General features: G+C 38.4%; 1 protein-coding gene across 6 annotated transcripts in view; it reads left to right on the top strand.

Moving 5' to 3' along the window:
- TSNARE1 (t-SNARE domain containing 1) overlaps window positions 1-24,187 on the top strand; it is a 461,696-nt gene that overhangs the window by 422,501 nt on the left and 15,008 nt on the right. Inside the window, exon 13 of one of the 6 annotated variants that reach the window (XM_042870291.1) lies at window positions 5,952-6,238. The exons of the other annotated variants lie outside the window; for them this stretch is intronic. The gene's annotated coding sequence lies outside the window, so the exon portion shown is untranslated. Of the gene's footprint in view, window positions 1-5,951; window positions 6,239-24,187 lie in introns of those variants that run through there. 6 annotated transcript variants of the gene reach the window in all.

Here is a 24,187-nt window from a genome sequence, read left to right as displayed (position 1 = left end):
TGTAGGTCATTAAACTGCTTACAGTAATAAAGTACTAATAAGGGGTGCACTGCTCCTCAGTGAATGTATTACCCAACTCTCCCATTACTCTTATATAGGCCCAAATGCAGAGTGGGTCATGCTGAGTTGAGTATCTAATATTCAAACTGAGGCACATGGCATATGGAAATTTTAGGGAAAAAAAAAACTTCTGTTTTAAAGGGATATTGTGAAAGCTGCATCCTGGACAGGGAAATGCCTAATTATCAAATTAACCTGTACAGTTCGTTCCTAACAAATCCAGGGTAAGGGCCTCACATAGAAATCCATCCATGAGCTTCCACAGTTTCCCAGTGTCATAAGATTAAGTGGTTGGCTCCACCTTTCCTACTTTGTTTTTTAATTGATGATTTATCTAATCATTTGGTTCACAAAACTACCACAGAAAGAAACCATGTGTTAATATCACTGGAAAACAGGCCTAAAGAATTAGCTGTAACACCAATGAAGAGGATTTTTTTTTTTTTCTTCTAATTCTTGGTGGCCAGCCTTACAAATCCCTTATTATCCATTCATGGAAGTGTCACATTTAAAATGCAAATTCCCCCCTATCCTCCTCCCCCTTCTGAATCCTTTTCCTTTGAAGTATCCCTGGAGCTCCTGAGGTGCCATCCACAGTGGATTCACTGTGATCAGCCAGCATACAAAGTGAGTGCCCTGCATCAGCTCAGGTGAATTCAGCTGAGCCCTCTTCAGGCGTCCCAACTTGCATCAGGACATTATGTTAGCTGAAGGAAAGGAGAAATGAAGGGTAGCAGATATACTACTCTCAATGCAAACACAGTTATTTTTCTTCATTTACCGTTAATAAAACTACTAAGACTAATAGTCTGACAAAGCCACTGCTGCCTTTCTTGACATACATCACAGATATGTATATACAATCAGCAGAATCTGATGTATGGCTTTGCAGCAAAGTCAATAAATAAATGAGTCTCTTTTGTCTTGTACATATTCAAATGTTTATATCTTCCAGCATGGGAAGAGCAAAGCCCTTCAATGGCATCCATGCTAGCAAATAATCATAAAATCGTAGAATCATCAAGGTTGGAATAGACCACTAAGTTTATCTAGTCCAACCATTAATCCTTCACCACCATGCCCACTAACCCATGTTGCTTATGTGACATCTGTCTTTCCCTTAAACACCGCCAGGGATGGTGACTCCACCAGCTCCCTGTTCAGCCTGTTTCAATACCTCACAACTTCTTCTGGACAGATTTTTTTTTCCTAATATCCAACCTGAACTGTCATAATCTCATGACTTAATTAGCATGGTGCTTCTGTATGCACATGAGAAATGTTCCATCACCCTTGCTCCTTGATAGCATCCAACCATAGCCACAACTTCTTCTGGCAATGCTATCTGGCCCAGGCTAGGAAAAATTCCACTGCTTGAGAAATTGTACTGTGTTCTACTGCAGTCAGTATCAACAGTCCCAGAGAGAACATACTAGAAGAAAAGATCTTGTTTTTAGGTAAAGTCTAGCTTGGTGGATGTAATGTCTATGATTTAAACATAAATACAGATAATAATGAACATAATAGCGTAGTAAATCACATTATCAAAGATTGCTAAATAGTTTAACAGTCTTCATCAAATGACTGAATTCTTTATCCAGCAGCTAGACTTGCTGTCTCCTGTGGGCTAATGCAGCCAGTACTTAAAACCAGGAACAATTATAATACTGAGGATAGACCATACTATTTAAGTATGAGGTAAATTTTTATCAGTTCATAGGGAAAGCTTATGCAAATTAGAAAATCCCTGAAACTCACAAAATGGTAGTTTTAAATTCATCAGAGTTTGATTGATATTAATGGGGTCATCAAAGGAGATTTAGATTAGATGTCAAGTGGAAGTTTTTTACTGAGAGAGCAGTGAGGTGCTGGCACAGGCTGCCCAGAGAGGTTGTGGATGCCCCATTTCTGGAGGTGTTCAAGGCCAGGTTGGATGGGGACCTAGGCATTCACAGAATCACAGAATCACAGAATCACCCGGGTTGGAAGGGACCTCAAGGATTATGTAGTTCCAACCCCCCTGCCTGGCAGGGCCACCAAACATACACATTTAGATCAGGTTGCCCAGGACCCCGTCCAACCTGGCCTTGAACACGTCCAAGGACGGGGCATCCACAGCCTCCCTGGGCAGCCCGTTCCAGGGCCTAACCACTCTCCTTGTAAAGAACTTCCCCCTAACATCCAACCTAAATCTTCCTTCCTTCAACTTAAAACCATTTCCCCTAGTCCTGCTGTTGTCAGCCCTTTTGAAGAGTTTACTCCCCTCCTGGGTGTAGGTTCCCTTCAGGTATTGATAGGCTGCCATGAGGTCACCCCGCAGCCTTCTCTTCTCCAGGCTGAACAAGCCCAACTCCCTCAGCCTGTCCTCATAGGGGAGGTGCTCCAGCCCCCTGATCATCTTAGTCGCCCTCCTCTGGACCCTTTCCAAAATCTCAATGTCTTTCTTGTACTGAGGGCTCCACACCTGGACACAGTACTCCAGATGGGGCCTCACAAGAGCCGAGTAGAGAGGGACAATCACCTCCCTGTCCCTGCTGACCACCCCTCTCCTGATGGTGCCCAGGATCCCATTTGCCTTTCGAGCTGCCAGAGCGCACTGCTGGCTCATATTCAGTCTCTCATCCATCAGGACCCCCAGGTCCTTCTCTGCCGAGCTGCTCTCAAGGACCACTCCTCCCAGCCTGTATGGGTGCCTGGGGTTCTTCCGGCCCAAATGCAAAACCTTGCACTTTGCCATGTTGAACCTCATTAGGTTCACCCGAGCCCAGCTTTCCAGCCTGTCGAGGTCCCTCTGAAAACTAATCTATTGAATCTAACTAATTCAATCTAACCTAGTATTTGATCTAGCGGCTGGCAGCCTTGCCTGTGGTAGGGAAGTTGGAACTAGATGATTCTTGAGGTCCCTTCCAACAGAAGCCATTCTAGGATACTATGATCTCAAACACAATGTTATTTCCCCCTGCGTGCACAAAGATACAGAATTTTTAGTCAGTTGTGTTTTCCCGAACATCTGAAGAAAAACTTCAGTATTCTGACGGTGGTTCAAAAGATCATGAACAGCAGGAAGTACTTCTGTAATGTGCTGGTGACAGAGCACTGGCACAGGTTGCCCAGTGGGGTCTTGTCCCAGGAGATATTAAAAAATCTGCCTGGATGTGGTCCTGGGCACCCTGTTCTGGGTGTTTCTGCTTGAGCAAAGGTTGGACCAGATGGACCCAGAGATCCCTTTCAACCTCAACCTTCCTATCATTCCAGATCCAAACAATTAAAGAGACAAAATAGGATATATTTGTCATAGAAAAGCCAAATATCTTCAAACACCATGTTGGGATCAGGTTTGTAGCTTCTGCAAATTTCATCAGTGAGTAGGTAGCAAGTGTCATGAAATTCCTTTACCAAATTCCCTTAGCTGCCTTTGGCTTTTGTGCTTCTTGTTTGGCTCCATGTGTATCTGGGAAACCTACTGCTGCTTTTAAATATGATTTGTGGTTTTGTTAAATGGATTTTGGAGTTAATTGTGTTTGGATGGTTCTGCCTGCCAACAGGAAACCAGGACAGCATTTTCAATACCCTTCAGTCTGCATAATCTAAATAAATTCATGAATGCACAAAAATGATTCTGCCTCTTAGCTTTTGCCCAGCAACATGTGTTGGCTCAAAGTGCTCAGATTTGCTGTAATCGCCTTTTCCTCACCAGTAACTCCTTCAAAGTCAGAAGTCATGGAAGTCGGAGAGTGATTTGAAAGAAGATGACTAATTGTCTCATATTTTGCTTGATATGAAGATTTGGAATTGGGATAGTTTGCATAACTTACAAGGGGAGAGGATACACTGCTCAGTTATGTATCTGTTGAAGCCAGAAATGCTTTTAAATAGTCATTAATTTTTAGTACTCTAAGAAATGAATCTCTTAAACAGAGTTATCAATGTAATAGGAATGTAGGCATAGAAAAAAAAACTCTAAAGAGATAAAATGTTGATTTCATAAGGGATAAGGACACTTTTCTGTTTTTCCAAAATGTTTAAATTTTTATTTTATTTTATTTTATTTCATTTTATTTTATTTTACTAAAAAATACATGTAACAGTGTAAACTGTAATACTTTTATAATCCTACAATCTGTTGTGTTCTACTTGTTATTTGTGCTGTACTAGATGTTACATTACTTACAAGCTATATTTGTACTACCTTGTTTTCAAAACGCATCAGTGGTGAAAAAACATCTGTTCCATTATCCACCTAAATTTAAGATTGTTCTTACTGCCTGTAAAAGCAAAGATAGTTTCACTGTTTCTGTTAAGAAATAATTCCTTGGTCTTGCGTCACTAAGTGTTTCACATTTGTCCACATACATTATCTGGTCCTTTCTTCTGCTTCCTGCCATTCTGTCAAGCACAGTTGTCAGCACAGGGCTGCCATAACCTAAAGAAGAAGCTGTGGATTTTCGTCTTGGAACACTAAGCAGAAAGCTCTATTTTGATAACATTTGATTACCAGGATTTCTCCTTTTAACAGATGTACCAGCTATCACCATTTTCACCATTTTTTTATAAGTACATTTTTAGCCAGAAAAACTCAGCAGCACTTCCTTTTTTTTTTTTTTTTTTTTTTTTTTATTAAGATCTTCATAAATATTTCTAATACAATTGTGAAAAATAATTCCAATCTCTGATTTGCTTCAGATTTAGTGTGATCTCAGTTATCTTTCTTGGAATGCAAACACCACTGGGATCTCAAACAATTGTTTGTTTGTGTGGTGGTCACCTAAGAATAACAAAATAGTGATAACTGATTTTCATGCATTTTATATTGGCATTTATGTCCCCTACCTTTACAAACTGCATTCCTATCTTTCCCTTTTCACATAGAGAATGTTGCTCAGTCTCTCTCTCAGATCTGCTTTACTGTTTAAATGTAAAAGTGATTTACTTAAAACAGAGAAAATAAAAATATTCCTCTTAATTAAAATTTCACCAGGGCACCAAGATTCATAGGCATTTAGCATTTTTCCTTAGCACTGTAAGAGCAATTGCTTCTTCAGTAGGCTGTACTACAATGAGTTTAAAATCATGTTGCAATAAAATCCAAAGATAGCAAATCTCCATTGGAAAGAGAAAGGAAAATCACTCCTACGAAATGACATTTCTGCCTGTCAGCTGAAAGTGTTGTTATTCAATACAGACCAGATCATGCCTGATATATAATAGTCCTGCTATTTTTTTTTTCTGAATCATATATCATTACTAATAATGCATTCTGTCACAGATACTCAGACAAAATATATAGTATATTGTATAGGAGGCAGAGTAGAATCCATCTTATTTTCCTTACAATTATACTTAAGAGGAACAAGGCTTACTTTTACAAGTAAAATGCAAACGCACTCAGAAATAATACTTTTTCTTACTTCTTCTTCCGTTTTCATGCGACTCTGTTGACTGGGGATTTCTGTGAGGCATTGATGTGGTGTGCTTATTAAAATCTTATCAACTAATCAGTTTCTAGTTGTGATAAAGAATAATGTCATTGCTCAGGTAATTGTATGATGTCCCATCCCTCTGGAATACAGTATGCATTTTTGGTTAAGACAAATTAGTTCAAGATGTGAAGGTGGGATAGGGTAAAAACAAACTACTAAAGAGTTGAGACAATGGAAACTTCTTCCGAAAGGGGACTAATGGGATTCTTCCACCATGCAATGGGATCTCCAGAGGTATGCAAGTAATCTTGACCTGATCACAAACTGGCTATATTACATTCCTGCAATACTTGACCCAATTTAGAGATAGTGAAGACCACTCTTCAAAGGGTTTACCATTTCTGTCCATACTTCTCAGTGCAAAGAATTGTGACAAAAGTCACAAAACCCTTGTGCTGTTTTATTTTGCAGAGTGGATTCTTTCAGTGGATACTACTCTGTATATCCATCAAGAAGATGGATTCCTTTCCACAGGAATTTCCAGGTGATAAGGATTTGCAGATTCAGGTCTTGTAGCTGAATGAATGAATGCACTGGTCCAAATGCACATTTTCCTCTACATATCATTTCTTCTCCTTTCCCTTTCATGTACTTGTAGAAAACTGTTAAACAATGCACAAATTAGGTTCTGTGTTCAAACAGACTCTCTGTCATTTTCTTTACCAGTTTTTCAATCCTGTTCCCAAAACAGAACTGAATGAGATTAGTTAGGGATTAAATCACCTTGCAATGGGCAGATTGCAAAGGATTAAGTCTATAAATGTCAGGGAAAGAAATAAAGAGTTTGCTGTGCAATCTTGACTGAGCATCGTTTCATTCCTCGTCATTAATGCTGGTGAAACAGAGATTAGAAACTCTGCTATAAAGCTACATGGAGACTGCAGGTGGGAGATAAGTGAACCAGAATATCTGTTCAGGGCACGTTTGTTTAAATGCACTCGTTCAGAACCGTTCTGATAGAGAAACGTACCTCTGAATACAAAATTCACAACTTACTCAGCTCTTTCATCACTTTCTAAACCATCCTCATGAGTGAAGATCCATTCATTGTCACGTGGAAAGCTTCAGAGGAAGGTTTGTTGGTTTCAAGCATTAGGAAATGCAATTGAGTTTATGCTGTGAAGTTGCTCAATGCTTTCTCTAATTAGAAGACTTTACTTTTGTTTCTTGCTCTTCTTGGGCAGAAGGACTTCAGGAGAGTGGATGCAAGAGTAATGGTTTTGATTGAGTGTATTGTCTTTTTCCTTCTGAAAACATTAACTGAATGTTCTCAAGAAATATAGCAGTGGGTTGCCAAACTTATTTTTTCCAGAAATTATCTAACCAGAATGAGGGCATATAATTACATTCTACTTATCTACGTTTATTTTCATTTGGTGTATATTTTTTAAATTTTCTTTTAACTTCCCTGATATGATCCAAGCCCCTGAGTAACGTAATATCAACTGATTCAAATCTGGCTTGATAAATTAAAAGCATATGCATAAGTATGAAAGATATCTAAGACAACTGCTTTTATGAGGACAAGGCTGAAGAGGAGAAAAAAATGTTATCACAGAGAAAGTAAAACATTGTACTTTGTTTCTATAAATGTGTTCTCTGTTCCATAGAAGAGACTTGCATTTTAGCATAGTGACATTCTGTACAGATCATGTTGCTTGGGTGACAGTGATGATTAATTGATAGCATTCATTTTTAAAACACTGAGAACTTGAAGTATCAGCTTCTCTCCCATCCATCTCTAGTTTAGAATGTGTTATGCAGTGGCTTTGAAGTGGAAATGCTCTTTGCACAGAATCAAATACTATAATTTCAAAGAACAGGATAAGGGAACATTGATGTAATTTTGGTACTTTTCATTGTTGTTCTAGGCTGAGTCAAGTTATTCTGGTATTCTTGTGCATTTAAGTATAGCATGTGGGCACTGCTATATTAGAACCTTGAGTGTACCATTTTCAAGTGCAGTAAGCTGCGAAAACCTTCTAGGGGTTGCTGTAAAAGTGAACTAGCAAGCAACTGTTTGGAAGCCAGGGCCGTTGTATTTCAAGGATGATTTCCAAAAAAAAAAGAAAGAAAATGTTTCTAGGCCTTAGGAAATGCAATTTGCTAATAGACTGTAGTGTAACGATTAAGAGGAAGCAATTGTAATTGTAAATTACCATGTGCCACGTGGAAGGCACTAATATGTTTAAAATACAATAGCGCATACATCTATGACTAGTAATGAAGGTGATAATCACCTTATATTCACAAAGGAAATTATGCTATAAATCCTATATAATGCAGTTTACAGGTTACCTTGGCAAGGGCATTTGAATCGACAAGCGAAGAACAGGCAGTCCAATAGCTGCAGTATAGATTATAATTAGGAGCATAAAATTCTAATGAAATGTTGTCCTAAGTAATATTGATTCCTGTTTGGTGGGGTAAGATGATGGAGCAGTGTATGATGATGTAATGACATTTAGCTAGGTTGGTTCATTTGGGAGTTAGAGAGCACCCAAACTACCCTTGATGAGAGCCTGTCAGGAAGACTTCCACTTCACCTCCTGGACACACTCAAGGTCAGCCTGGACCAGGCTCTGAGCAACTGATCTACCTGTAGATGTCCCTGTTCATCGCAGCAGAGTTGGGCTAGATGATCCTTAATGATCCATTGCAACTCAAACGATTCTATGATTCTGTTTCTCCCGTTAGTAAAAATTAGTACTTTCTGACTTCAAATAAAGAAAATGGAATGAAAAGATTCCTGCAAACACTCAATTGCAGCTGAAACATTTTTTCAGCTTTAATTACCATAAATTTAACATCCTGTGAAAAAAAGACAGGGTTGAAAAGCGTACAAGCTGAACAAACCCTCCCCAAAGTGTTCTTAATTTCACATCTCACTTAGTGGTGGGTGGGCCGGAGATGTTTGGAAGGAGAGTTTCATTATAAAACAGTCTGAAAGTTGAGAGCAGGTTTTACCTGGTATGTGAAATGGTAGAGCTGAATTAATGGAAGCTGTTCAATGATCAGGATGGATGCTGTGGTTGTCTCTAGCAGAAGAGCAGCAAGACACACTGCATTTATAACTATACAGCAATTAAACGAGATTTACCGAGGTGCCACAGTAGCAGCATGATATCAAATGTAGACTAACTTTTGTTAGTACCACAGTTGCACATGAAAGATGCTTTCTAATTCTTTATTTAGACTTAAACCAAAAATATGACCTTTTAGGCAACATAATTACTCCTATTCCTACTTCCAAATAAATTTTATATCCGTGTATTTTCATACTGGCTTTGTTTGATTACTGTTGATCCCAAAGTAAAAATGATATGATTTTCAAGTATTTGAATAATAACTGAATGCAGCTGCATATCTGACAAATTTGAAAGACAGAACATGTATTTTCCCATGTTGGCAACAGTCCCATAGAGCAATTAAAAATACTAGAATAGTAAAGAGTTAGAGGTGTAAGTAGTTAGCAAGTTCACAAGTCGTTTTCAAGTTTGTAGTCTTTCTTTTTATAGATGCCTTACACAAATAGTATAATAGAATCATAGAATCATTTGAGTTGGAAGGGACCTCTGAAAGTGTTAGTAGTCCAACTCCCAAATAGACTTGCATCCTGATAGGGCATAAAGAAAACCTCTAGTGAAAGCCTGATTCCTATGAAGATGATGGTTACCTCTGAAAATAATCATTACCTTTATGGCTAGTCAGACAAAATTTCAAATAATTGGAAATATGAAGGCACACTAAAGTATCTTTAGCTATGCACACAAAACAGACACTTAGAATTTCAAATATTCAGAAAGGTTACACATTTTTGTACTCTTTCTTTACAGTATCATATGTTCAGCAGCAGATATTAGGCCTGTTCTCATGAAAATTCAGGAGAAAACATTTGTGAAATGAAGGCATATGTTGTTAGGAATGAAAGAATGCAGATCTTAATTCTCAGTGACTTTCCCTTTAAAGAATGAGTTGTACATTGATTACCATGCTGCCCTAATGAAATTCTTGTTATGTTATCATTTATAGTACTGAGGCAATGGGAATATTTCACTGACCCAGTCAATCCCAATAACTCAATCTGTTAGACTTCAGAAGAAGCTCCTGCCCAGCAAACAAATAAACTCAGCTTGATGTTATAAAAGCTGTCAGATGTTTTAAGGCAAGATTGGGATGAGCAAAACAATGCATTTTTTTTAGGTAGCTGTAACTGGATGGAAGTGTAAGCACAATGGCCTGCAGAACTGGAAGCTTTACTGAAGATGTATCCTGGCTTATTTATGTTTGTATTTCAACACAGGTCTGCAATTCCATATGCTATTCATTATCTGAGGTTTTATCATCTCCTCTGCATTGCTCCTGTCCTCTGTTCCCCTTTTGTGAGTCTTTTTCAGCCTGGATGGTGTAATTTCAGTGTTACAAACTTCAAATGACAATCCAGCGGGATAACGTCTCAAAGGAATCCTCTGCAGCGCTGGATAAATGAAGTACAGAGGAGCATGGACCTTTCAGAGATTGAACAGAGGTTCAGATCCAGAGAATAAGAGCCCAGAATACACATGACAGGGAGCTTTTATGGTATTTCTGGGTGGATTAGAAGTAGAGAGGAGCCTGGAACAAGTGAGAAATGCATCTGAGGGTGTAAAGTCATAAGAAATTTCTAAAAACTTGCATCCTAGAGTATTCTTTTCGAAAAAGCCCCTCCCACCTCAAGCCACTCTGTGATTCTATGGTTCTGTAATTCTATGATTCTGTAATTAATACTTCAGCAGATGAGCATATCACGTTACTGATCTACTGGTGCTTTTTGAAGGGCCAAAAGAAAACAGGGACAAAGACGAGCAGTCTGCACAGTATACTTTATTTTTTGTATCACAGTATAAAAAAGCAATGCTTTTGCACACACATGGAAGAAGTTACAGGTTAATCAGGCCCCTAGCGATTAATAATGAGAAAGCGATCAGGTACAAAATGAATCAGAAACAAGGTGATTAATTCTCACAGTGAAGGAAAGATGAAAGAAGTTATGGGTGGGGTCCCTAGGACTTGCCTAGAAGAAAAGTAACGATCTAGTAAAATTACTGCTGACAGAATTATTCAGATTATTTAGAATTATAGAATCATTAAGGTTGGAAAGACAACTAAGATCATCTCATCCAACTGTTGACCCATCCCCTCTGTGCTCACTAAACCATGTCCCTCAGTACCACAACTGCACATTTCTTGAACGCCTCCAAGGATGGTGACTCTACCACTTCCCTGGGCAGCCTGTGTCAATAACTCACCACTCTTTCAGAGAATAATTTTTTCTTAATATCCAAACTAAACCTCCTGTGGCACAACATAAGGCCATTATCTCTCATCCTACTACTGTCACATGGGAGAAGAGGCCAACCCCCCTTCACCACAGCCTCTTTCAGGTAGTTGTAGAGAGCAATGAGGCCTTCCCAGAGCCACTTCTTCTTCAGTCTTAACAATCCCAGTTCCCTCAGCCATTTCCCATAAGACTGGGGCTCCAGACCCTTCACAGCTTCGTTGCCCTTCCCTGGACACGTTCCAAGCTCTCAATGTCTTTTCTGTAGTGAGAGAGTCTTCAAAGGCTCACAAGGTAATGACTGCACACCCTCCCCCACCCCCCCCAAAAATACGTATTTTTTAAGATAGAATTAAATCCAGATGCATACGGAAAACCAGGTCTAACTGTGTGTACCATTTATTGAATTCAAATTATCTGTTGCTGCTTAGGAAAAGGATTGTAGAGTCATCACCATAAAATGTCAGCTCAGTGCTCAGTGGCAGCCAAAAGGGCAGGTATAATGTTAGGAACTATTAGAATACAGACTAGAAAACACTATTAGAGAACAAACGAGAAAACATCATAATGCCCACAAGTAAATTCCCAATCCACATTCAGACACAACACTGCATACCAAGCTCATTGCCTTGCCTTGCCTCTGAGGGTTATAGCAACATCAAACAAAGTATAAAGAAATGCAGCAATCCTTATCAGGATAAAGAATGATTCCCATGCATAACTTTTTATGATGAAGTTCCTGATTCAAATTCAGGCCTGGGCACACCAGCTCTTCATGCTGACCACCTGGTCTGCAGCTTGTACATGTGTTCTGCAAAGACATCCAGGAAAAGGAGTGAGTGGAGTGAATGCAGTGGCATGTGGCTGAATGAAACAGAAGGGCTCCAAAGTAGAATTAACAGCAAGATTAATTGCTTTCTTGATTCCTTTTATTGCTGCACATTTTTATCCTTCGTCAATTGAAGCAGAAAGGGACAAAATAGAAATGTCCCTCTTAGTTCAGGAAAACTGCCAGTACTCAGCTCCTTGCTGGGAAAAATGCCAACACCCTACTCGTGCTGTGTCTTTCTCACTTTAGCACACTCTTTAGGAATTTGAGGAGGAGTAAAAACCAATGCATGCCCAGCACAGGATAGCACGCTGTGCATCTTTTTTATGCATTGGCAGAAAAACAAATAAATAAATAACACATCAATTCTTGGAGTTTGCCAGGTAGGATCGTACAAGGGAACTGATTTCTCTAGGATTTTATTTTGTGCAAGTGTTTTCTTCACATAACTTTTTTGCTCTCCATCACTGGTTATTACTGCTGCGCTATCTGCAGAGCTGTCTTAAATTCAGGAGTACCTCAGACTGGGAACAGGTGGAATGGAAGGCTGGGAGGGTTTTGCAGCCTGAAAGGCTTTGTTCTTCAGGAAGGAGCACAGGTTTTTTTCCTTCTCATTTTGGAATTGATGCACTTACAGATGGTGTGTGATATATGCCGGTGGTCTCAAGACATCACTTGAAGTCCTCGTTATTTTGATAGATACATGAGCATGGATCTATCCATGTGGATTTCTGCTGAGCTTTAGGGCTTGTTTGGGTAAGATATCTGCACCGAGTGAGTCAGCAGGAAGATAATTGTTTTTATGGAGAAAGGAGAGCCTTTCAAACACCTCAGACAGGTGTAAGATGCTATATTCCCTTGCCTTCAGGGAAGAACTGCAGAGAAGCAGCATTGCTGTCTTGAAAAACCACAACCATATCTGCGTGGATGATATGTTGTGAAGTCCATCAGCTAAACAACTTTGATGCATCCTACATGTTCTTCTCACTTCTATCTGCAGACACTATTTACTGAGATGAAATTTTGTCATCTGCCCACTCATCTTAAGGCTACACAGTCTTTATTTTTAAATAAAATGTTTTCATTTACCAGGATAGATTATTCATCTCTTTCCTCTTTGTCACTTCAGAAGAAAACAAAGCATAAGAAAATCTAAGCTGGGACATGAGAAGAGCAGGTGTGTTCAGAAACATATCTACATGCTTAATGTAACGCTGTAAGTCCTCATGCTGAATGAATGTAAGGAAGTTTCCCAGGCTTAATCAAAAAGGAAAATAAAGAAGAATAAAAAAATTTTTTTTGTCTGCATTAATTTGACAAAAGCACCCTTATGACTGGAAAAGATGGATACTTTTTGATTTATGCAGTGCCCATGTTTGTTCAATCAGCTACGGGCACAGTCACAGCATCACCCAGATTTACTTCCACCTTGTCCTTTCCAACAAATGAAATTAACTGTTTACACTTCATTTATTCCAAATCCTGTGTTATTTGACTGGTGTGGTGATGCTGGGTTGATGGTTGGACCGTATGATCTCGGACGTCTTTTCCAACCGTAATGATTTTATGGTTTATTATTCATGATTAAGTATATGTTTGCAAAATGCCCTGTGCTTTGGAGTATAAATGCAGTACTAAGTTTATTGAATAGCTGCAGTAAGATCTTATGCCCATTGTATGGGAGGAGCAGGGAGGAGCCTCATAATGCTTTTCTCTATATCAGCATGTCCTGAAGGATCTGCTGTGGTGCACCCACTATTTGGCATCCCCCATGAGTGCTCTTTAATCATTCTGCCAAAGGGAACCATGAAAATGTCCCTCTGCCCACTAGGAGCACCTAAGGTCATCCCAGTCTCCTGACCATCAGGGTTGGACTCAGTGATCCTTATGAGTTCCTTCCAATTCAGGATATTCTATGATTCCATGACCACTGAGACAGATTATGGTGAGGAGTGGCTTAGGAGAAGTGCTACATCGAGAGAAGGAAATGTGAGGAATGGGGTGGTAATGATTCTCCAAGGTTGAGAGAAAAATGCTGCTGCAGATTCAAGGACTGAAGGATGTGTCTTTCAAGATGACTTTTCAACCTCATCTACATCCTCTCATTTTACTCCATCTGCTAACGTGGAAGACAGATAAAAATGCCCATGTGTATGCATAGTAGTGCATGTATTTCCTCTGTGAGTAAGAAAGTATTATCGAAGCTCAAACAACTCATGAGGTGATTAAGTGTCTTGCCAAAGGTCATGGAAGATTCCATACTGCCTCACAAAGCCAAGCACTAAAGCTTGGATTTAATGTTTGGCTTCTCTCCAGACAATTTTAGCAGCATGGCCAGTGAGATTGGCTTTAACTTTAAAGGCAGCTGCCTCCTAGGACCTGCCATGAGACCACCTACTTGCTGCAAAGTGTCAGTTGGACTTTCTTGTGTTACGGGCGATACTGTTTTCATCTCAGCCTCTGCAGTGAGGCTTCCATTGTGCACTGTTAGAAGTTCTGCTAAATTTTCACTCAGTTGCCTACCTGGCAGCAGGAAGCAGATAAAAGAATACTCTCTTTGGAGGGAGGCACTTTTGAAAGCTATTGTTAGCAAGTGGGCCTTCACTTCTGTGGCAGGAATCTTAGCTTATGTGCTCCCAACTTGTGTATTCTCATGCAGTTCATGCTTGGAATGAGTTGTTCTTTTTTCTGGAGCTGTAATGGGTCACAGAAAAGACCACACCTGCTGGCTTGCCGCTTACTGAACATCCCTTGAAGATGCTTCTAGAGAATGTGGGAGGCATATGGGCATGTTTGCTATAATGTTATTCTGTTCGAAAGGGTATATATGCCTATTACAGAAAGAAAAACTGGAAGGAATGGAAGGCAGGGAGGCAGGAGGCAAGGAAGGAAGGGAGGGAGGAAGGGAGGAAGGAAGAGGAAGGGAAAAGGGTAGGAAAGGTAAAAGGAAAAGAGACGAGGAGGAAAAAAGTATTGCCAGGATCTGTTCTTGGCCTTAAAGACAAGTGATATAGAATGCTTGTGTTCCTGCAGCTAAGTTAATTTTATTTCTCAAAACAAGTGGCCTCATCCATGCTGCCTGATTATTACAGCTCTGAACATTGCACAGCCAAGCAGTTTGAGTTGGTGCCATGAGTGCAGCTGAGCCCTCTTGTAAGGGTGAGTGGTGCATGAACTCAGCTCAAGAGTATGTGTGAACCATGGCATACTCTCAAGCTTCCTTTTGCCCTAATTTTTGTGATGTAGGTTCTCCTGTTTTTCTGTGCAGATGGCACACTACTTTGTTGTTGTTGGTTTTTTTTTTCTTTCAGTTATTTCTTCTGTCCTCTTTCTCACGCACTGATGAAATGGTTAAACATGTAAAACTCCATAACCATCTCCTGTAGGACTCCATCTTTGCCACAGCTTCTCTCTCTTCACCTAGGGACTTGTTCTGTCCATTGACATACAATGTTAACTGTTATGACCAGCCTTGTCAGTACAGCATACGTAAAAAATCTCCTTTGCATCCCAGTCAGTGAGAAACTAATCCTTACAGTGCTCCTGTTGTACCTGCTCAGAAGCCAAGAGATGCAGAGGTCAGAGTGATGCCAGAGAAGCATCAAACCAATCAGTCTTAAATTAAGCAATCAGATTAAATGATATATGAGTGGTGATACAGAAACCACGGGGAACTTTCTGTGTAAGTCTAAACTCGCAACCAATATGAAAGATATCATAGATTCTCTACAGAAATAGAGGATTTGGTTTATTTTTAAAGCAGCCTTGATAAATATAATATACTGTAATTGCTAACCTCCAATGGCAACTAATTCCACCAACATGAAGTGTAAGATCCCCCCAAAGGCACATCCTATCGTGTTATATCTAACATACTGGGAGAAGCAATGAGCCTTCAGCAGTAGGCTGCAAAACAAGATGAGCCTCATAAAGGAAGAGCAGCCAGCTGTGTAGTTAGGTCTAATCCTTTTCCGAAGCTGAAATCTAACCAAAGAGGAGCTCCTCAGCATTTGGCTGTAAATTGGCTGTTCCCAATATAAGTGCTGTATAAAAAAAAAAAAGAAGAAGAATTTTTATGGCAGACTGAATCATTTTGCATTTGTCTTTTGACTGTAAATATAGTCTTGTGAACCTATAAAATGAAACAAAACCTGATATATAAAAGTTACCACTTATTTTCTTATATAGCCTAATTTTTATCTGTAATAATATTCTTCAGAAAGAAGAATCTGATTTACATGCAGGAATGTCTTACAAGAAATAGGTATAATGTATTCAAAGATAGACAACTTTAATAGACGTATACCAAATCAGTCAAGAGTTAAACACCAGAGGCTACTATTGGCTATGTAAATTACTTCAGCTTCCTTGTTGCTATATTGCTATGATGTCATCTGCAGTGATCTCAAATACAGGACATAGTGTGCTGTATGGTGAGTGGTCATTTAATAATCCTTCTCACCTTCACCAAGGAGTGGTTACATGCTGTAGTAACTGCACATCAATCAAATCCTGCTCTAAATTTAAAATGAATCACTTGGAATCATGGAATCATAGAATTGTTAAATGTCTGCTGTTGGAAGACACCTCAAAGATCATCTAGTTCCAACAACACTTCATTGTCAGCTTCCATGCCTCACTTAACCATAAGATATTTGAATGTATCTCCCAACATCCCTTTCATACAGGAAGAACTTTTGCTTGGATTTTGTAAATGAGGACCTGAAGTGCAGAGAAGTTATAGTCAGAAGTAATTGCTAGTGTTTGGGTGCCAAATTATGCATGCTTATGGCCTGATTTTTCATAGAGCTGAGCTGGGTTGTAGCCTGTGTGTTCAGTACAGATTTTAGTAGCAGATGTGCATACCCAGAAGCTTTGGAGAAATCCCAGGGTTTGAATGCTTGTTTGCCCTCTGAGTGGAAAGCTAGGAAAGTGTGGAGGAGGCATTCCCTTTGCCTACATTTCCTGTGAATTTGTGTTTCATTCTCTGGAACTGGATGAATCATGTTTCAGGCAGGTGTTACTTCAAAAGGACTTCAAATTTCTGTAGATTTTTTTTCATTTCAGAATTTAGAATTCTACGTGATCATGCTTAAAGTGAGTATAGGCAAACATAACCTTGTATCTTAGCCAAGTACATTTTTCACATGAGTAAAAAAAGTCATAATCTTGATATGATGCCATTATCAGTTCCCTATTTGAAAGATGGTTACACTGGAGTTTCTCAGCAAAGCATTTAAAGAGTATTTTAATACTGGGGCGGGGGGGAGGGAGAAGTGAAGTTTCATCAGTTAACTGAGTTTGCATCTCAATAAAATGGTCTACAGTAATCAACAAGCAAAGAATGACCCTCATTGAAAGCGAGATAAAGATACACATGATGTTTCAAGCATTTCTGGCAGCTAGTAGTTCTGGGTAAGCTCGTTCAAGTGGTTATATGCTTCCTTATAGCATCATCAATGAGGCTATTAAAACTAAGGTTATTTAGAACAAGGAATACACTAGCACATTACAAACTCAGGAGAAGAGCGGAGAGGGGGCAGAAACAGATTGTCAGCACAACCGAGAGAAAAAGAAGGGAAATAATGCCAAGATTTTAAAGAAGCCAATTCACCCCTCCTGTTGTTAAGAGATAACCAGTGATCGAACGTCTACGACAAAGTGTAGCAATGAAGATAAATACTTGGGGAACAGAACATTAAACTTAAAGGAAACGTAAGCAACTTCAGCATGAAGGTGGGAATTCTATGCTGTCTAATTATAGAGAAATGTATGCAAATCAAATGGCACTAAAATACACAAATCGCAATCATCAACAGCTATTAACAGAATTTTGAGCTTTGTATTATTCACTTCTGGAGTACAAAACTAATTCCATCATCTTCTTGCTGTGCAGCTCTTCAGGAACCATTTGAACTTCTCATGGCTTCATTTACTGTCTTCAAAAAGCCTGTTAGGATTCTTAAATGTCTCTTACTTTAACCACATGAAGGTGAAAACACAGCAAAATTCCCCTGGGATGAAAGCCTGGGTTTGTCATTCCCTAGCTCAAGGAAAGTTTTTGTCAACATTTCATTGTCCCTTGGATTAACCACAGGGGTCTTTAGTTCTTAACCTCTTCGGCTCAAGTAACACTGACAACACAAGAAACGAGCACCTCTGAGCTGTCATGCAGATATTTGGAAGAGAATGCAGGCTACTCTAAAGAAAATGATGAAAAATGCTTCCTTCATCATCCAAACCAAATTATGATTTCATACTAATCTATAAATCTCAAAGTTTGGTTCAAAAGAATTAACACTGAGGTGTGGTATCCTTTCTAATTGTTTTTTTTTTTTTCTGAATGCTTTGCATTAATGTAGGTCATGTTATTATCTACTGTAGCCAAATTTATCCCATTAAGACTGGGATAGCATTACAGGGCTTTGGGTTTTGCAATCCAGATACGGGTGCAAGTGTGAGATTTGCCAGTCATTCTGAATGCATCTCTTCTGTTTAATCAATCATAATCATAATTCTGTGATTCTATGATCAAGTTTATTCTTACTCTTTGTTTTTATATAATTTGGAATCAACTCTAAGTTATAAATTAACTTCTGTAAAATGTAATTATTTTACATGCTTTTAGCACATTACCATGCCATTGAATCTGCATAGTATACCTTGTCCTTTTCTCTTGTTCGGAGAATATTTTCCTCTTAGCAGTCATTCTATCACCACCTGTCTGTTGATCTCATTCTGTGTTGTACTCTAGATGATTGACCCTAATTTTACATTTGCCAGGTGTTTTATGCTCTTACCACATTCCAGAATCACTTGAAAAAATTAGAGGCATAATGCTTTTCTTTCTTTCTTTCCCTTTTTTTTTTTCTTTCCTTGTGAATCAGGTCTTAACTCTTGTTTAGGTGTTTATTGCTCTTGTTTCTGCATTTGGGGACATATTTTGTTGTAAAGAGGAAAAGTGATCTGAACTTTAAAAAGAGAACACGCATCATATGTTACTAAGTAAAATTGCTCTGTCTTCCATCTTCCTCACGCACAAATGTAGTTTTGAACTTTTATGGATGTACAGATGTCAAGTGGTCATGAAATTGTTATTTTTCTTTCCTAACTATAAACCAATGAAAAGCCTTTCTCCTGTATGCCATTATTTGTGCAGTTGAGCTTTAACAGCAATAACCAATGGCAGTGTTGCTTCCTTTTCTCTTAGTCTTTTCTTAGATCCAGTGCTTCAGGTAGCTAGGATCACAAGTTCAGCTGATTAGAAATGCTGCACAGACATTTTGTGGCTATTTGTCATTTCTGGACAGCTTTTCAACTGTGAAGTAAAGTGTTCAAAAGCAATCATGCAGCCTTCATATCTTCAGAAGTTTTCATGGATCCATATTTACTTCCTCAGGTACTGAAGCAAATTTGAAAATTTTATCCTAGCAGGATTTCTACCAAAATTGATGCGTTGGCTGGTACGTGGCTTCATGGCTGAATGCTCATAGCATATGAAGGCAACATCAAGAGACTTAGCATTGAAAGAACCTGAATGCAATTAGATGAAGGGAATTTCATAGCTTTGCCATTAACACAACCTCTGTTTTTCTTAATGCATTTTTATTTTGCACAGTGAGTCACACAAATGCAGTAAGAAACAACAAGGAGGACGTCAGGTTCCATTAACGTAGTAAGATGGTGGAAGACAAGGGCATCTGGTTGATAGAACAGCACAGAAAATTGTACTTTGAGTATCAATTAAGGGAACAAAATGGAAAAATGTCACTGTTCTATTTCTGTTTAACTTCAAAAAATGCTTATGATTTCTGCCTGGAGAAGTTCTGTAGGTGGCTGGCTGCCTTCAAGTGCTGCTTAAGCAACATTTTGTGTTCAGAGTGGAGGAGTAAACCAGGTGATGAAATATTCATCTAAATAAGTTCCTATCTTAAATTCCTATCTTTTTCAGAATTTTCTGGGGAAAACAAAAAACAAAAACAAAAAAACTCCCATTGTTGACTGCTTTCAGCATGGGAGTAGAAGTAACCAGTCAGAATAGCACATAGGATAGGATACCACACTGTTTTTTAATGAACTTTGCAGCTAGTTTGTGCCAGATGGGTTGAATGATGCTGCAGACACAATAAACCTTTTTTTTTCTAAAGAGATGCAATGAGGAGCCAAATGCCTATGTTTTTAAAAAACATAAACCAAACCATAGATATTTATTCTTTACTCGGTTAAGTCTGATCAATGCAGCTACCAGAACAGAAACAAAAAGAAAACAAAACAAAAAAAAATGATTAGTTTTGCAACATAAAATTTTCCACATTTATGATTCAGTAGTCAAAGGAGAATTTGATTCCAATTTAGTTTCAAGCTGTAATTAAAGTTTTATTATTATTATTTGCCATTTTCAAACACATTGCTTTTCAAACACAAACAAAATCCAGATACAGCCTGTTGTCAATGGGGTTTAATATTAAAAACCAACATTTTCATTTACGTTCACAAATGCTGTAGAATTCAAAGTAATTCTTGGCTACTCTATGCCAGAAAGTATGCTTGATAAAACTACACAAAGAAATAAAAGCAGCAGAATTGGGACACAAAACTACACAGACTTAACGCTTCCCAGTACTTTCTCGAGTTTCTTATATTATTATAGAAATTTTCATTGTTATCACTTAATCAGTCTTAACGACTTTATTTGCAACAAGGCACTTAATGAAAGAGGAAATAAAATACTCTATTCTCCCTTTCTAATGTTTTATGTAAAGAAGACAAGAACATCCCACAATTTACAGTTATTTTAAAAACACAAAAATACTGTGGGAGACCTTGGGAGTGACAATATGACCTCCTCCAGCAGGACTGTAGTTTTTCAGACAGATAAAAGAACTTTCCGTGCACTCGGAATCCTAGTGGGTTTTGGCTTTTAGGATCAATTTCAAAATCTTTAGGAAACTGTGATTCCAGCTCTTTGTTCTTATTTTTCAGCTGGAAATTTTGATTCCCAAATTGATTTGACATCACTGTCCTCAGCTCAGTATTTTCTCAAGGTTGGCTACAATTAGCTTTAAATTGAGATGCACTGCTTTCGTCAAATCTGTTCTGCTGACCACAACTCTTGACAGAACAGAACAAGAGCTTTTTAGTCATTGTAGTGTTCCGTATTGTAGAACACAGAAGTGAGACCTGAATTTTTGTCATTCCAGGGCCCATGTGATCCTTCTATATCTAATAATGCATTTGATAGCCCCCGTCATCCCTAAAACAGGAGTATCATAGAGGATTTTTTATTCCTCAGGGATAAGCCAGTAGCCAAACTTCCCTCTAAGACTTCTAAGTTTACATTTACATTCAGACACAGTCCATATAAATAGTAGAACATAGCATGTATTTCAAAAATACACAAGAGATGAAGACTTTGTGGCCTAGCATGAGCAGTGCAGAAAAGTGAATGAAAGTAGCAAAAAAAAACACCCGCCTTTCAACTCTTAATGAACTGTCAATTCCACAAAGCCACCTCTACCATGTCACACCAGGGCCCATGACAGATGTTTCTCTTTCAAGCCATCTCTTCTGAGGTCTCTTCCTTAACTATGATATGAAGGCAGTACAAAAGAAGGCTTTCAAATGCAAATATGAGGAGGGAAATGACATATGGCAGAAGGAGCTGGATGTGCCAGTGAAGGAATATTTAGCTTTTCTTTTGCATAACATTTCATGAATATGTCAAAGTGTGATGCTCTGGTGACATAGGTAAGAGTAGCCCATGTAACTGTGAATTCTTCAAGGGATAATTTGCTTCATCAAGCTGTCTTTTTTTTTTCTTTTACTTTTCTTTATGATAAGTTGTTTCTCGGGGCTTGAAAATCACTTCTTTTGGTTTAGAACCAGGTTCTACAAAGAAAACAGTTGTACTGTCAGCACATGTTAAAAATGAGAAAACGAATCAGACAAATCAGACAAAAGTATAGTAATACTCGGAATTTCTGTACTGCTCAATGTGAAGTTGGAAAATTGAGAAGCCACCAACTTATGCAAACATGTTATGCATTCTCAGAGCTGATTAACACATACTGGTAGGGAGTAAATTTCACCTACCTCTAAACTGAAAATATAAAAATTGTCAGTCTTTGTGTTTCAAGGCATGAAGTGTTTGTTACCATCAGGAAAGAATTTCTGCTGTCTTTATCATAAATTTTATTTTTCCTCTCTTCAAGTCTCTTCCTCTAACATCTGCTTTATTTAAAAATAAATAAATAAATAAATAAATAGTTAATTAAAAAACTGGATCATACTAAATATTTATGTTTGTGTGTGTGGTTCAAATTCTGTGAACAGTGAATCAGAATCGCTTGGGTTTCCAAAAGATCTATTTTCGTTTGATATAACTGCTTATATTAAAGATTTGATGTGGTTGTCTGCACTGCACTTTGGAGATCAGGCAGTATTTTCTACATAGTCTTTATTCTTGGAATTACTCTGTCCTTTTTTTCTACTGTATTGAAGTTGCCTTTAACCTAGAGTATGTAATTGTGTCGCTGGGCTGTGAACACATTCCTCTGTGTCTTACCTACTGTAACATTCCAAGTAGTCTCAATTTATTCCATGATACAAAATTTTGCTTCAACAGGATTTTTTTAGCATATTATCACCAGCCTTAAGTTTCATTACACTTGAAAATGTCTTATAGGTTTATTGTTTTATTATTACCATTGTTATTATTACTATTTTTTATTTGGTTTTGTCTATGTTAAAATGTTCATTTTCAGTGAGAAAACAGTCAAACAATATCAGTATATTTTTATTAGTGGATTTCTTTCATGTTGCTGTCCAGTCTTACACAAGTATAGTGTATCTGCAAAATGTGGTTCTGAGAGTACCTGTTAGATCTGAGTATTTGATATAGTAACAGTAGAACTGATTAAATATTGATATTTTTCACAATTTTGTTTGGCTCCAATCAACTTTGGAAACAAAAGACCAAAAAACTACCATTGTAGTAAATAAAATCCTTAGCTAAGCAGAAACAATCAAATGAAATCAAATGAGGTGCAAGTCTTAAGAAGATTACTATGGTTGAAGGTAAAGGAAATCTATTTCTGTTTTCCCCAAGCATTTTTTGTATGCAAGGCCAAATACTCTCTATCAGCATTTTGAAATGTGCACAATATAATATTTAATTAATATCATTCCTATCTTTGCTTAAATTTTACTCACAAAATGAATATAGAATTATGGTCATGAAAACTTTTGCCTTTGAATAAGTTGTTGATTTGAAATATCTGTAAGACGTGAATTTAAAGCAAATGCTGTATCAACATTTAAATTTAATTGGCCAAATTAATTGTTGTTTCAATTCTGTCAGGGCTTAGATTCTGTAATGACTGCCGCATTGTATTTCACTTGTGTTGATGGACAAGTGGATGGATGGATGGATGGATGGATGGATGGATGGATGGATGGATGGATGGATGGGAGACAGCACTTACAATTTCTCTGTACTGGCTTTTAAACATTACTATAAAACAGCACAAGTAATTTCAAGCACAACAGAAAGCAAGTATCAGAGTCTCTAGGCCTGATTCTAATTAACTTTAATGCCATTTTACACCAGCCTTGCAGTGCATTGGCGCTATAAACTGAGTTATGTTAAGCATAAAGCGCTTCTATTGTGAGAAGAAGAGACTCTGTATTTACAACGGCATTACAGTCAGCCATACAAAGTTGGTTCAATGTTTCCTGCACAATGCTTGCTTTCCTGTTTCCATGAGAGGGTTCATCACAGCTGCTGACTGGGAAAAGTATTTCTTCTTTCTTTCGGGATGTACAGCTTAGAAAAGACCTGAAAAGATAATCCTGTGAGAGAGAGAAAAAGAAAGAAAAAAAGAAAGAAAGCAAATGCATTTGTGAGGCAAATACATTGCTGGTACTGGCTCTGTCAGCCGCACACTAGACTTGGGGACTTTCTGGTCCTATGTATGGTTGACCCACAACAATTTCTTCTCAACTAAAATTCTTAAGAGAGAAGATTACAAAGATGGTGAAGTGTCTGGAGGTCAAGATGTATGAGGAGTGGATGCGGTCCTTTGGTTTGTTCAGCCCAGAGCAGAGCAGGCTGAGGGGAGGTCTCATGGCAACCTACAGCTCCTCACAAGGAGAGGAGAGGCAGCGCTGAGCTCTGCTCTCTGGTGAAAGCAAGAGGAACTGAGGGAACAGCATGGAGAAGTGTCAGGGAAGAGTCATGTTGAATGCCCAGAAAATGTTCTTTACCAGAGAGTGGTGAGCATGGTGGGCTCCTCATGGCAGTGGGCACAGCTCTGAGCTGCCAGAGTTCAAGGAGCATTTGGACAGTGCTCTCAGACATAGGGTTTGGATTTGGAGTGGTCTTGTGTGGAGCCAGGAGTTGAACTTAATGATCCTTGTGAGTCATTTCCAACTCAGAATATTCTGTGGTTCCATAGTTGAATTATTGAGTACAAACTAATCAAAACAAAACTGACCTAGGAG

Source organism: Lagopus leucura, unplaced genomic scaffold, assembly GCF_019238085.1.
Source record: "Lagopus leucura isolate 7727_CA_CO unplaced genomic scaffold, USGS_WTPT01 Super-Scaffold_100002, whole genome shotgun sequence".
Classification (NCBI taxonomy): Eukaryota; Metazoa; Chordata; class Aves; order Galliformes; family Phasianidae; genus Lagopus; species Lagopus leucura.
This window is presented reverse-complemented; position numbering and strand designations above follow the sequence as displayed.